Source organism: Leptonychotes weddellii, chromosome 11 (genome assembly GCF_054177405.1).
Source record: "Leptonychotes weddellii isolate Sample4059 chromosome 11, ASM5417740v2, whole genome shotgun sequence".
Classification (NCBI taxonomy): Eukaryota; Metazoa; Chordata; class Mammalia; order Carnivora; family Phocidae; genus Leptonychotes; species Leptonychotes weddellii.
In genome coordinates, this window is record NC_138379.1 from 11,549,459 (window position 1) to 11,563,730 (window position 14,272).

At 34.9% G+C, this 14,272-nt stretch overlaps 2 pseudogenes; one reads left to right on the forward strand and one right to left on the reverse strand.

The window, feature by feature from the left end:
* The first annotated feature begins 485 nt into the window (after nucleotides 1-485).
* On the forward strand, nucleotides 486-1,647 carry LOC115939139 (olfactory receptor 10AG1-like; annotated as a pseudogene).
* Nucleotides 1,648-6,536: 4,889 nt separating this feature from the next.
* Nucleotides 6,537-7,511, reverse strand: LOC102750985 (olfactory receptor 10AG1-like; annotated as a pseudogene).
* Between the last annotated feature and the right edge of the window lie 6,761 nt (nucleotides 7,512-14,272).

Here is a 14,272-nt window from a genome sequence, read left to right on the forward strand (position 1 = left end):
TGCTGAGCAGGGCATAATTTGGTTTATCCTGGGCTGTATTCAGAAAGTATATGGAATGATATTAAAGGAAATTTCAAGGGAGTGTGTACAGTGATAATCCCTAGAATCTAAACTGAGAAAGTGAGAAATACCTAAATAGTAACATTATTAAATTAGAAACAATTACAGTGATTATGAAAACCGATGTAGATGCCCTAATACAATTTAGAGAATGGGTACTGATCCATTAAGGTAAAACAAAAGTACATGCTAAATTGACCCTTTCCACAGATGAAACACCAAGAGAAACCACCAGAATAAAATCTAACTGAATTGGGGCGCCTGGGTGGCTCAGTCCTTAAGTGTCTGCCTTCGGCTCAGGTCATGATCCCGGAGTCCTGGGATCGAGCCCCACATTGGGCTCCCTGCTCAGCGGGAAGCCTGCTTCTCCCTTTCCCTCTCCCCCTGCTTGTGTTCCCCCTCTCGCTGTGTCTCTCTCTGTCAAATAAATAAAATCTTTAAAAAAAAAAAATCTAACTGAATTGATAGAATCTGTTCTCTTGGACTTTGCTGATGTTCCCCATCTCCAGTGGCTTCTATTTGGATTGTTCTTTGTCATCTATATCATTATTGTGATGAGTAATGGCATCATACTTCTAATAACAAAATTGGACCCTGCTCTCCAGACCGCTATGTACTTTTTCCTTGGCAATTTTTCCTTTTTGGAAATCTGCTATGTTTCGGTTACTCTCCCCAGAATGCTCATGAACTTTCAGACCCAGAGAAGAACAATTTCCTTAGTCGCCTGTGTTACACAAATGTGCTGCATTCTTGTGTTGGGAGCCACAGAGTGCCTCCTTCTGACAGTGATGGCCTATGACCGCTACGTGGCCATTTGTAACCCTCTGCACTACCCTCTAGTCATGAACCACAAAGTCTGTATCCAGCTGGTGGCTGGCTCCTGGATCAGTGGAATTCCAGTCCAGATAGGGCAGACATTCCAGATTTTCTCTCTGCCCTTTTGTGGCTCTAATTAAATTGACCACTTCTTCTGTGACATCCCCCTAATACTCATGCTTGCTTGTGGGGAGATATTGGTGAATGAAATGATGGTCTACCCGATGGACTCTGAAAAACAAACTGAGGGTTCTAGAGGCGAGGGGGGGTGGGAGGATGGGTTAGTCTGGTGGTGGGTATTAAGGAGGGCACGTTCTGCATGGAGCACTGGGTGTTATGCACAAACAATGAATCATGGAACACTACGTCTAAAACTAATGATGTAATGTATGGGGATTAACATAAGAATAAAAAAAAAAAAAAAAAAAAAAAGAAATGATGGTCTACCTAGTTGCTGTGTTGATTGTTACGGTTCCCTTTCTGTTGATACTTATTTCCTATGGCAAAATCATCTCCACAGTCCTTAAACTGCCATCAGCTACAAGTCAGGCCAGAGCTTTCTCTACCTTCTCATCTCATCTTATGGTTGTGGCATTGTTCTTTGGATCAGCCATTATTACCTATTTAAGACCCAAAACCAGTCACTCAGCAGGAACTGATAAAGTGTTTTCTCTTTTCTACACTATTGTGACTCCCTTGTTTAATCCCCCCATATACAGTCTAAGGAACAAGGAAGTAATAGAGGCATTGAGAAAATTGCTATGTAAATAATTCACTTCATTAAAAAAGTTATACTTGCTGGAACTGAAGCATTGGTGTTGAAATTTCAAGATATTTATATTAAACTCTAATATCTGTCTATACAATGGTAACTTTTTTCCAAGTTAAAAATTACTTGTAATGTTGTAATGTGTCAAGTCATACATTTATGTACATTTTATCAAATAAATCATTCCATTGGTACTTTTACAGTTTTATTGTGTTTTATTGTCCTCTCTCAGTAAGAACTTTTGCCAATGATTGATGTAACAGACTTAATTGTAATACAGACTCTGTTATATCACTTATCGGAAACCATGTCATTCATTTCCATAGAATTATAATAGCCATTTTAAGAACCAGCTTGACAATGAATACTAAAATAAATATGTATATCTAACAATGACTGTACAAGAAATCATTTCTTATAGGATAAAGCACCTTTCACTGGAAACATAGTTACATAATTTTATAAATGGTTTTGGTGCACTATTACCAGTCAATATTAAACATGATTTATGCTAATATCAGATTAAATATTTCTATATAATATAGTCTTATGATTTGAAAAAAGTGAATATTATTATCAAAATATTTGCTTGTAATAAAAAGAGGGGAGAAATTAATGAAAATATATTTTTAATATATGTTTCTAGAGATGATAGTGTGATAGGAAAATTAGGGAAAAGGAAATAAAGTTTTATAAAATACATCTACTATAAAAGCACAGATATCACATATATAACTAGTATACCACATAAACACACTCACTGCAAATGATCAATAAAAATATGATAATAAAATAAAAATAAATAAAAATAAAAATATGATAATAATAATTGTGGATATCTCAGAGTAAAATACTTTATTACTTTCTCCTAGTTTTGTTGATGTTTATACTTTATTGTAATAAGCCTGAGTTATTCATGTAATCATGAAAAGTGAATATGTATTCATAAGTATGTATTCATTGTATATCAGGAAAATCATTATGATAAGGCGATTGTGTTGCTTATTTGTATTGATACAATTAACCTTATTCATTGTCAATATTTATGCTTATCTAATGAATCCTTCGCATATGCAGGCAATAGATCTCTAAGGGACCATGACCTGTCACCAGTGCTTCCGATTAAAAAAGAATGTGCTGAAGCTTGTACCTGCTTTTAAAACTTTAATCCATAGGTGAAAATGTCAGCCCTACTCACTTGCATATGAACATATCAAAACTATAAAAAATATAATGGAAATGATTGGCTATAGGAACAAATTTAAAAAATAGAAACATAATATCAACAATAAAAAATTCCAGGAAAATTTCCAAGCAGAAATTGGATAATTCCTGAAGCTGTTATAGGTTGAATGGAGTGAGACAGATATAAAAAATTCCCTCCATTTTTATTGTCCCTCCTGCCTAATATAGAAAAAGAAAGTTGATATAGAAGACATAACTAACAAGGGGAAAAACATTTAAACATATTAATAACTCTAATCAATGTCAACTAATCTAACTTTTTTACAGAAGGGCAAATAAGAGCTATGTTCTTGGAGCACTGTGATTATTTTTTACTAGATAATGAAGTTCTATACCTTCCCCCAAAAAATCTGTGAACAGTATCAATAATTATTTTTTCACTTACCTAGTCAACTTACAAAGTATACACTGTATGTTAACTAACTGAAATCCATTTATTTTTTAAAAGATTTTATTTATTTATTAGACAGAGAGAGAGAGAGCATAAGCAGGAGGAACAGCAGAAGGAGAGGAAGAAGTAGACTCCCCACTGAGTAAGGAGCCAGATGCGGGCCTAGATCCCTGGACCTTGGGATCATGACCTGAGCCAGAGGCAGATGCTTAACCAGCTGAACTACACAGGTGCCCCAAACTAACTGAAATTAAAAAAAAAAAACAAAAAACTTGAAACAAGAAAGCAGTCACCACTTTCAGTGATAATAATATGCTGAAAATTTATTTGTCCTACTAATTTTTTAAATATAATGAATATGTGCAGCTTATAGATGTGCTTTGTAAATTATAAATATCTTTGTTGTCCAGATAAACTTTTGTTTCTTATTTTTAAATGGTGTTATTCTCAGAACAATTCATTCCCAGCGCTAAGAAGTTGACTTTTCTTCCTTAGAAACACAGACAGTTACTTACACAGGGTCTCATGCCTGTGTGTATTTGTGTGCATGTGGACCTGTGCACTTCAGAAGAAGTTTGCTTTCCTGGACTAATGTTAATTGATAAGGGAGGAGGGAAAGGTCAGCAGCATGTGTGGAATCTTTACACAGCTTGATTTGGGGAAGGGAAAAACTGAATATGTCTATAGTTTGAATTTGCATTTGTGACTGTGGATTCTTGGCCGGAAAAGAATATGCAAAGTACAATGATAGAAAATCTACTCTCCCTTCTTTCCTTTTAAGTATTATATATATATATATGTATATATATAGAGAGAGAGAATGCTTGTTTTTTGGAATAGTAATGCATCATATATAAATCTTACATTGATGAAATTTTCCTTTCCCTATGACATTAAAACATTCAAAACAAGCTTATTTCACTAAGAAGTCAGATAACTAGTACCAAGCACATGTGTTGAACGAGACCAATAAAATTAGATGACAAAGGGAAGGTAATCATAAGGACTAAAAAAGGAAATTATATAAATTATGAAACAAAGTTTTTGGAAAAATGATGCTAAAAGCTCAAAGGAGAATTGCCTAACTTTGCCAAAATAAGCTGTATGCACAAAAGGTATGTAGGGGTGTGTGTATGTGTGTGTGTATTTCTTTGGTGTGTAAGGCAGATGATAGGTCACTGGCCTAGCTAACTAGATAGGTAGGAAAGATGATAGAGTTTGTGTATGTTTGTGTATGTACACTAACACATTTGCAGACTTTAATTTCTAGATGGTTTCATGCAACTAATTATATTTTTGATAATTAACTATTGCCATACATGTATAGTGATATATAGATAGATAGATAGATAGATGATAGATAGATAGATAGATAGATGATAGATAGATATAGATATAGATATATAGATATAGATGTAGATATATAGATATATATGTTTCTTTGAGGGTCACTATTCTATGGCAGCCAAAATACTTGGCAAAACAGTGAGTCCGTTAATTAATCAATAGACTTCTCCATACATTTGGTTTCTGTACTGAAAATATATGTAAACATTAGGAAACTGTTTCATACCCTATATCAAATAAAAGGAAGAGACTTCAGGAGATCTTTGCTCTTTTGTTTTTCAAGTGGGGTTACATTTAGAATTGCAAGTAAAATAGAGTCACTGATTTGACAAACTGCTTTCTTTCAGTATGATAAGGAAAGATAATAGATGACAATGGGAAATACATTAGAAAAATGAAAGTATAAGTACCGCGCACTAACCAACTGCACCACTGGTGCGATGGTGAGAGCTGTGAATTGTGTAGGACTGTTGAATCACAGTACCTCTGAAACAAATAATACATTATATGTTAAAAAAAAGAAGAAGATAGTAAGAAGGGAAAAATGAAGGGGGCTGGAAATCGGAGGGGGAGACGAACCATGAGAGACTATGGACTCTGAGAAACAAACTGAGGCTTTTAGAGGGGAGGGCGGTGGGGGGATGGGTTACCCCGGTGATGGGTATTAAGGAGGGCACGTATTGCGTGGAGCACTGGGTGTTATACGCAAACAATGAATCATGGAACACTACATCAAAAATAATGATGTAATGTATGGTGATTAACATAACATAATAATAATAAAAAAGAAATAAAAAATAACATAATAAAAAAAGTTAAAAAAAGAAAAATGGAAGTAGTTAATTAATTAGAAAACATTTCTAAAGGCTTGTACTCTGAAAATCAATTGACTGGAAGCAAGAAAAGATATGATATAGAAGAAAATAATGTGATATGGAGAGTTGATATGAAACTAAATGATACTCCATGTCTGTAAACTATAATAGGCCCTGGAAGCCCAGGAACCCAAATATTTTCTGGTGTATAACTTGAGAAGTCAAAGCAAAATAGTTGCCCATCACCCAGTTACCCCATCCCCCCACCCACCCATGAAAAATATTTAAAACAGGATGACAGAGCCAGGTCAGATGTTTGACTCTCTCTGGATACACATGGAAACATTTTCTTAATTCATACTGAGAAAGTGGATACACTTAAAGATTTTCATTTTGTTTTTAATTTCTGTTTACAATTTAAAATATGATTTATAGGGCGCCTGGGTGGCTCAGATGGTTAAGCGTCTGCCTTCGGCTCAGGTCATGATCCCGGAGTCCTGGGATCGAGTCCCGCATCGGGCTCCCCGCTCTGCGGGAAGTCTGCTTCTCCCTCTGCCTCTCTCTCTCTCATGAATAAGTAAATAAAATCTTAAAAATAAATAAATAAATAAATAAATGATAAATAAAATATGATTTATAGTTTGTCTTGTGTTCACTCCCTCAACACATATCTAGTGTTAACCTGTCACGAAGAAACTAATGTGTCATAAATACAAGTGGGAATACCAGCATAATATTTGTATATATTTGACAAATGGGAAAGGCCAGCCCTATTTCTTCTACACGTTTTTAAAAACAATTCTAACAGTTGAAATTATCTGAAAAATTTTAAAGGTAGGTAAATTTATAATATGCTGTGGAAAAAAAAAGAATTTGTCTTAAAGAATAGAGCATTTAAAAATTGATTAATTGGCTTGTTAAAGATGCAGTCACATGTGACTTCAGGCCAGAACTTTAAAATACCTAATAATTGCAAATGATTACATAATAGTTATGAACAATGGTGCCATCGTAAACATGAGTGGAGTGTAACTAAATTATATTTCTGTGATAGCCATGAGACACGTGTATTAAAAAGTGATCTGTAAGATGCTCACACTGTTTTCTTGAGTAATAATTTTTTCAGTGCTGTAGTCACATCCTTGTTTCTAAGGCTGTATATCATGGGGTTAAACTTTGGAGTCACAATAGTGTAGAAAAGAGAGAGCAGTTTGTCAGTTCCTGCAGAATGATTGGATTTGGGTCTTAAATAAGTGATAATAATAGAACCAAAGAATAAAAGCACAACAATGAAGTGGTAAGAACAGGTAGAGAAGACTTTAGACCGGCCCCTGGCTGAGGGCAACTTTAGGATGGTGGAAATGATTTTCACATAAGAGCCAAGTGTAAGTAGAAAAGGAATCATGACAAATACTGTAGCAACTACATAGACACACATCTCATTAAGTGAAGTGTCCCCACAGGCCAGCTTGATCAATGGGGGATGTCACAGAAGAAGTGGTTGATTTGATTAGAACCACCGAAAGGCAGAGAGAACACCTGACATGTTTGTCCTATCTGGACTGGGACTCCACCGAGCCAGGCACCAACAGCCAACTGGATGCACTTCTTGTAGTTCATGACTACTGGTTAGTGCAGAGGGTTACATATGGCCACGTAGTGGTCATAGGCCATTACCGCCAGGAGGAAACATTCAGTGGCTCCAAGCATAAGGAAGAAGCACATTTGTGAGGCACAGCCCAACCAGGAAATGTTTCTATCTTGAGTAGAAAGGTTCACCAGAATCCTAGGGAGGGTGACAGACACGTAACCAATTTCCCGTGAGGAAAAATTTGCAAGAAAAAAAATACATGGGTGTCTGGAGAACAGAGTCCACCCTTGTAATTATTATGAGAAGGCCATTTCCTGTTAAGATGAATAAGTAGATGAGAAAGAAAATTCCAGATAGAAGTCCCTGGAAATTTGGAAGGTCAGAAAATCCCAGGAGGACAAATTCCACGAATGAAGATAAATTGCCCTCTCCTGCTTGGTCTCTGGGTAGTATCTGTGAAAATAAAGAACTCAACATGTGAAGTCACTTTATCTGCCTGAGTTATAGTTTGCTCAACTATAAAATAAGTGCACTGTGGTTTTAAAATGACAAAGTCACTAGCAGTGAGTCCTAAGGAAACATCTGTTTTTGATGTTAAGCGTGATTTAAAAAAAATGTTCATTCTTTCACTGAATATTATCCATCAGAAAACATTCTAGTCAGGAATTAGGTCTGCTGAAAAATGGTATATTTTCTTGTTACTGATAATGAGATGACTAATGCCGTGTTTTGTTATCAGCTTCAATGATAAGAATATCAAAGTCTAATTGGAATCACATTGATAAAAATAATAAAAATATTAATTATAACAAGCCATTTGACAATTTTGTTTAATATGGCTTTTTCCATCAATTCTTCTCTCTCATGTTACTTCTTTTAAAATATTTGTATTTGGCGGAAGGGGAGATGAACCATGAGAGACGATGGACTCTGAAAAACAAACTGAGGGTTCTAGAGGGGAGGGGGGTGGGAGGATGGGTTAGCCTGGTGATGGGTATTAAAGAGGGCACGTTCTGCGTGGAGCACTGGGTGTTATGCACAAACAATGAATCATGGAACACTACATCTAAAACTAATGATGTAATGTATGTGATTAACATAACAATAAAAAATTTAAAAAATATATTTGTATTTGGGTCACCTGGGTGGCTTGGTCTGCTAAGCATCTGCCTTCTGCTCAAGTCCTGGTATCAAATCTGGCATTGGGCTCTCTGTTCAGTGGGGAGTCTGTTTCTCCCTCTCTCTCTATGGCTCCCCCTGCTTGTGCTCACTTTCTCTCTCTCACTCTCTGTCAAATAAATAAATAAAATCTCTTATTTTTTAAAAATATTTGTATTTATTATGATTTGGGTTTAAGCTGTCTCAAATATTTTTTGTGACATCATGTCATTATATTTTAAGAAATAAGCTGAAGAAAGTGATTTTCCTGGGTGATCTCTGTGATTTTTTTGTCTTGTAATAGTTATTATAGCCAGTTTATTTCAACTGAAAGAAGTCGTTCAAAACTGGCTATCAATGAAGAAAGAGATATTTATCAAATTACATTGAGTGTTAATTCCTCAGGTGAATAGCCTTGTTTTCAGTCAAGACTTAGGTCAAAGGGAGAAAAATCCAAAAGGGTTTTCTTTTTAAAAGGGTCCAAGCCAAAGGCTGCCCTTCCTACTCTGATCATATGTTCATTTTGTCTATTTCCATCCTATTTTACTAAAGTATTCTATAAGTTACACAAAAGTCCTAGTTCCTTTATCAGGTTCTCCTAGACCATCCAATTCCTTCTTGAGTTCTATTGTCTCCCTACACATACTATCTCTTTCTAATGAATTCCTAAAGTACATCCTACAAATTTTTCTGTGATACCAATGCCACTTTGTTGAATTCCGTGTTTGATTCACCTAGTACTCAAAGAATGGAAAGTTCTGGTATGATGGTATCATTCCTATGGTACTGAGTAAAGGCTGTGCCCATATTCCAGTATCTGAGGATTGCATTTAAGCATGTAACTTCTAGAGCAGGGATTCCATGCTGTGGTAGGTGTGTTCACAGACACTGTCTTATTCAATCCTCACAATGGTGCTGGAAGGTAATTTTGTCACCATTTTACTTGTAAGGTAACTTCAACTTTAAAATGTTATATGAATCAACCAAGATCACACAAATAAATGGCATTATTGAGGTTTGAATTCAGGCTTGTACAACTCAAAGCCCAAGTTACTTTTACTACAACAGGTGAAACCAGGAGACCATAGAATATCATATTTGTACACTACATCGTTCCTAGGTATTTAATGTACATAAACCATTCAACATGCATTTGATTCATAAATGGGTAACAACTCCCATTATTAACTGGCATACATTATACACTCCACCAGTGGTTGGTGTAGGATATGCTATTCTCATGCTGTGTTTATATTCATCTCTCTCTTTCACCTCACAAGGTAGTCCTGTTTTTAGTCTTCTCTAGTATTCTAATAGGTGAGCATTTTGGAAAAAGAGAACAAAGCAGAATTAACAAATTGGAAAATAAATTGGAAACAAATAATCTACAACTTACTAAGTCACTCATTTGCTCAAATGGGGTTTGATGCAAGTTCTGAATAAGAAGTAATAATGAGTATTTTTTTTAAATTCCACATATATTATAAATATCAAATGAGTTGCACATTAATAAAGACTTTCAAAATGTAGGAATTAGAATCATCAGTGTCTACACAATTTCTAATTCCCTCCTTAAATATTGTAATATCATAAAATCTTTCCTTAATATAACAATATGTAGCATTTTCTCTATAGTAATTTGTTAATTTTTCAGTTTATTCCAATAATGCCACTCACAAACCTATTTACTATAATATTGGAAGATATTATATATTGATCAGATATTGTGCAGGGTTCATAAATGGATCTTCAACTTTTTAATGACCCATAAAATTGGAGACAACTGAGTTATAAAGAATCAGTGCAGAGATCCAACAGTCTCAGACTGTAAACCCTATTCTAATTCCACTATATATTTCAGATTCTGTTTGACAACTTTTACTTACATGATTATATATTTAATATACATATATATGAATGATTTTATACATTTAAATGACTTTGTGTCTAATTTCCAAAATTTTCCAATGAAATTATAATGCTCTGCAATACAAAGATGGTATTACCCACATCTTCCATAAAGCTGTGCACATTTTATTTTCTCAAATGACGCTTAAGGAATAAATGAATCAGGAACCAGATGAAATTCATCTGGAAGGGAGACAGGAAGGGAGACCGGAGGAAGGGAGGTATGGAGGGAGGGAGGAAGCAGGGGTTAGAAAAGTCACAACCTGAGATTTCTTCTATTTTCATAACTAAATATTTACCTTAATGATTAGTAAAATATGGTTTCCAGTGTTTTAAATCCGCTAAATCCATGCCGAGCATTGGAGATGAGATTGTATTACAAGCATAATTTGATTGCATGTATGCGTTCCTTCATTATGTGTAGAGGAGTGTAAAGGAGGTCATGTTACTACTCTGAAATTAACACTGCATTCAGTCTTTCTCAAAAGTCCTTCAAGCTGAAAGGTAAACAGAGACTTGTTTCTTTTGTCCATTTAATAGATGCAACTTTGTTGTAATTAGACTTTTTATCTCAGGGACACAAGAAAATTTCTGTTTTATCTAGCTAATGACCTCAGAGCTCTAAATCCCTTTGGATGAGGACAAAGACAGGCAGTTACATTTGTAGTTCTGGTCTGTAGTATTTCTTTAATCAGAAAAATCTAATATCAATAATTTTTTAAAGATTTTATTTATTTGAGAAAGAGAGAGCGGGAATGGGGTGGGGTTCAGAGGGAGAGGGAGAAGCAGACTCCCCACTCAGTGGGGAGCCCGATGCTGGGCTGGATTCCAGGACTCCAGGATCATGACCTAAGCCTAAGGCAGATGCCTGACTGACTGAGAGACCCAGACGCCCCTCAATAATTTTTTAATGCCCTAAATGTTTCAGATTTCAAGACAGTGTTTCTTTAGAAATAATAATTTATTTCATTGATGGCAGGGTACAAACTTATGTTTAAAATATCCAGTTACCACCTTTCTAAGTTTTGCTATATCAGAATTTTTTTCCAAAACAGCCCCAATTATTTGTATCAGTTTTGTTACATTATGAATAATGCTACCTTTCAAAGTAGGACATTTTAAGTGCTTTTAATCATTTGTCTCACTGATTTCCTCACAGAAAAACAAACAAACAAAAGTATAGATGTGGCCTGAAATAGAGTTTTAACTTAACTTCATTAGATTATTTCCTTAATATTCTATAAATTTTTAGACTTTCTGATTTTTGATACTGAAGATACAATAGCTCAGAAAACCAACCTAAAGTGCAAATAAGACTTTGATGAAAAAGTTTACGCTTACCTTTATGGACTCAAATGAAATTATTTCTTTCTTTGATACAGAGTACTTTAAATGTTCTCTTGAAAGTGTGGTTCTAGAATGTTAAATGCCATTCTATTGAAATTAAATTTTAAACTACTTGAATATTAGGAGTTGCAAATGCCTTTCTAACCAATATTTTTCTTTCAAAGCAAATAGTGCTCTTTAAAAAATATTTCTTTCTGTCTTGTGAGAATGTGTCCTCTCCCAAATCACCATTTAATTGAACTAACTCATTATATTTGCCAAACATTTTGGGAAACAACCAAAAATATCTCTGGCAATAACATTTCTTTTGAGATATCTTATTCTACCGTTCTTTCAAGCATTTTGTTTCTCTTGTGATTTGTTCTTTTTTTTTAAGCTGTCTCTAATAAATAATCAAATGTTTTTTAACTAGTTAGGTATTCTTTAGAGATTTTAATAAATGTCATTATTGGACCATGGATTCACAGGTATTCTCTTGACCTTTACAGTTTATAGGTGCTCTCCTGACTTTTATATTGGTCCCTAATTTGTTATTTATACATAAAGTACTCATGGGAGAAATTAAAGATAGATCATAAGTGGAAGAATTTATAAAATCAAAAGTATTTGTGAAAGGAAATATTACAGCCAGGATTTCAGGGAATTGTGAATTATAAAGGAAGCATGGTAAATGGTCAAATAGACAAAGAATTTATGTTTGTTAAGGTCAAAAGATCACAAGTGTGACTCTTTTCTTTTAAGTCATGTAAAATTTCAAACATATATAAGGTGGAGAGAAAAATATATTTAAACAACCCTTGAAGTAATCAAAACATAAGTAAACTCATTTCACTAGTATCACTGACACTTCACCAGCACTGCATCAATTTTGAGTTAGTTTTTATATAAGGGTGGAAGTTTATGTAGAGGTTCAGTTCGTGTGTGTGTGCATGCACATGTGTTTGGTTTTGCATGTATAATTTTTCAACACCATTTTTTGAAACAATATATTTTTCAGGTGAATGGTTTTAAGCATTGCCAAAAATCAGTTGGTTGTATTTGTGTGGGATAATTTTTAAACTGTCTTAAATTCTATCAGGCTCCTGTCTACCCCTCTACCACCACTATATTGTCTTCCTTACTCTAGACAATAATGTATAATGTATACATATACAGATTGTATACATATATACAATATATGTATATATTGTATATATATATACACAATATATATATAATATATATAATGTATACATATTATATATATGTATATATGCATATATGATACATATATAGACAATATACCCTGTTACTAACTTCAATGGAAAACTTCAACAAGCAAATTGAAGAAGAGCTACTTACAGCACAGACCATTCAGGAATGAAGTTTTGGATCACCCCACCAAAGAAATAATCATGACCACCTGAGGTGCTTTCTGAGGGCAAAAGGAATATGGATTGGATGTTGAAAGAAGATAGGTATAAATAGTAGCAATGACTTATGATTATTTGCAGAAATAAGAACTATAATTATTATGAGTCTCTCTTGTTCATTTTGTTATGAATATATCAAAATATCAAGAACCACAGTGAACATCACCCAAGGACTTTGCATCTTCGCTTTTCTGGTGAAAGAGTAAGCATGTTTGGAGTTGCCGGTAGAATACTTGTATCAGGTTAGGTAGAATTATGTCTTTAATTGCCTTTATTTGGAGATTAAGTCTGACTTAAGGAAATTGGTATGGTTGCCAAGTTGACCAGGGATGGACTTTGATGGAGAGTTCTTTAGGTCAACATGTCTAGGCTATAGTGCCTAGGTATCCAATCAAACAATAATCTAGGCATTGTTCTGAAGATATTTTGTAGATGTGGTTAACATCTAAAATAAGTTGATTTTGGGCCTGGGTGGCTCAGTCAATTAAGCGTCTGCCTTTGGCTCAGGTCATGATCCTGGAGTCCCAAGATCGAGTCCCTCATTGGGCTCCCCGATCAGTGGGGAGTCTGCTTCTCCCTCTCACCCTCCCCCCTCTCGTGCTTTCTCTCTCTCAAATAAATAAATAAAATCTTTAAAAAAAAAACACCCTGATTTTAAGAAGATCATGCTTGATAACATGGGCCTTATCCAATCAGTTGGAAGGCCTTAAAAGCAAGACTGAGGTTTCCCTGAGAAAGAAGAAATTCTTCCTCAAGACAGCTTCCTTCTGAGATTTTTAAGAGGCTAGCTTGCCCTATACAGTTTAGACTTTTCAGCCCCAACAATCTCATAGCCAATTTCCTGAAATAAATCTGTGTGTGTGTGTGTGTGTGTGTGTGTATCCATGGGTTTGTGAGTGTCAGTGCTGGTCTCCTCCACTGGCGTTTGGACACGAATCAATGGCTGTAATCAGGTCAGGCTTGGTGAGTGGAAATCCATGTTGCTGAGTGTATGTATAACGCTGTCGGTCCCCCAAATCCACTCTGTTCATGAACCCATTATGCAATGACTGGTATAGTTGGCAAAGAAGCTGAATAGTAACCACAGAAAGGGTTACCCTGTTTACTTGATTATTAAAATTCTCCTCTGTCTGAAGTCACTCATTGGTAAACATTCAATGTGACACACAGATCTTCACTTTTTTTTTTTGCATGTTCAAAGAAGACTATTCTTTTTCTGAGCTTCATTTTTGCCATTTTATGAATACTCTATAGTTAACATCACACTTAGTGATAGAAAACAGAATGATCTACACCTAAACCAAGAATAAGGCAAGGAGGCCCACGGTAACTATTTATATTTGACAATGTACAGGAAATTCTACACAGTGCAACCAGGACAGAAAAAGAAATAAAAGATATACAGATGGGAAA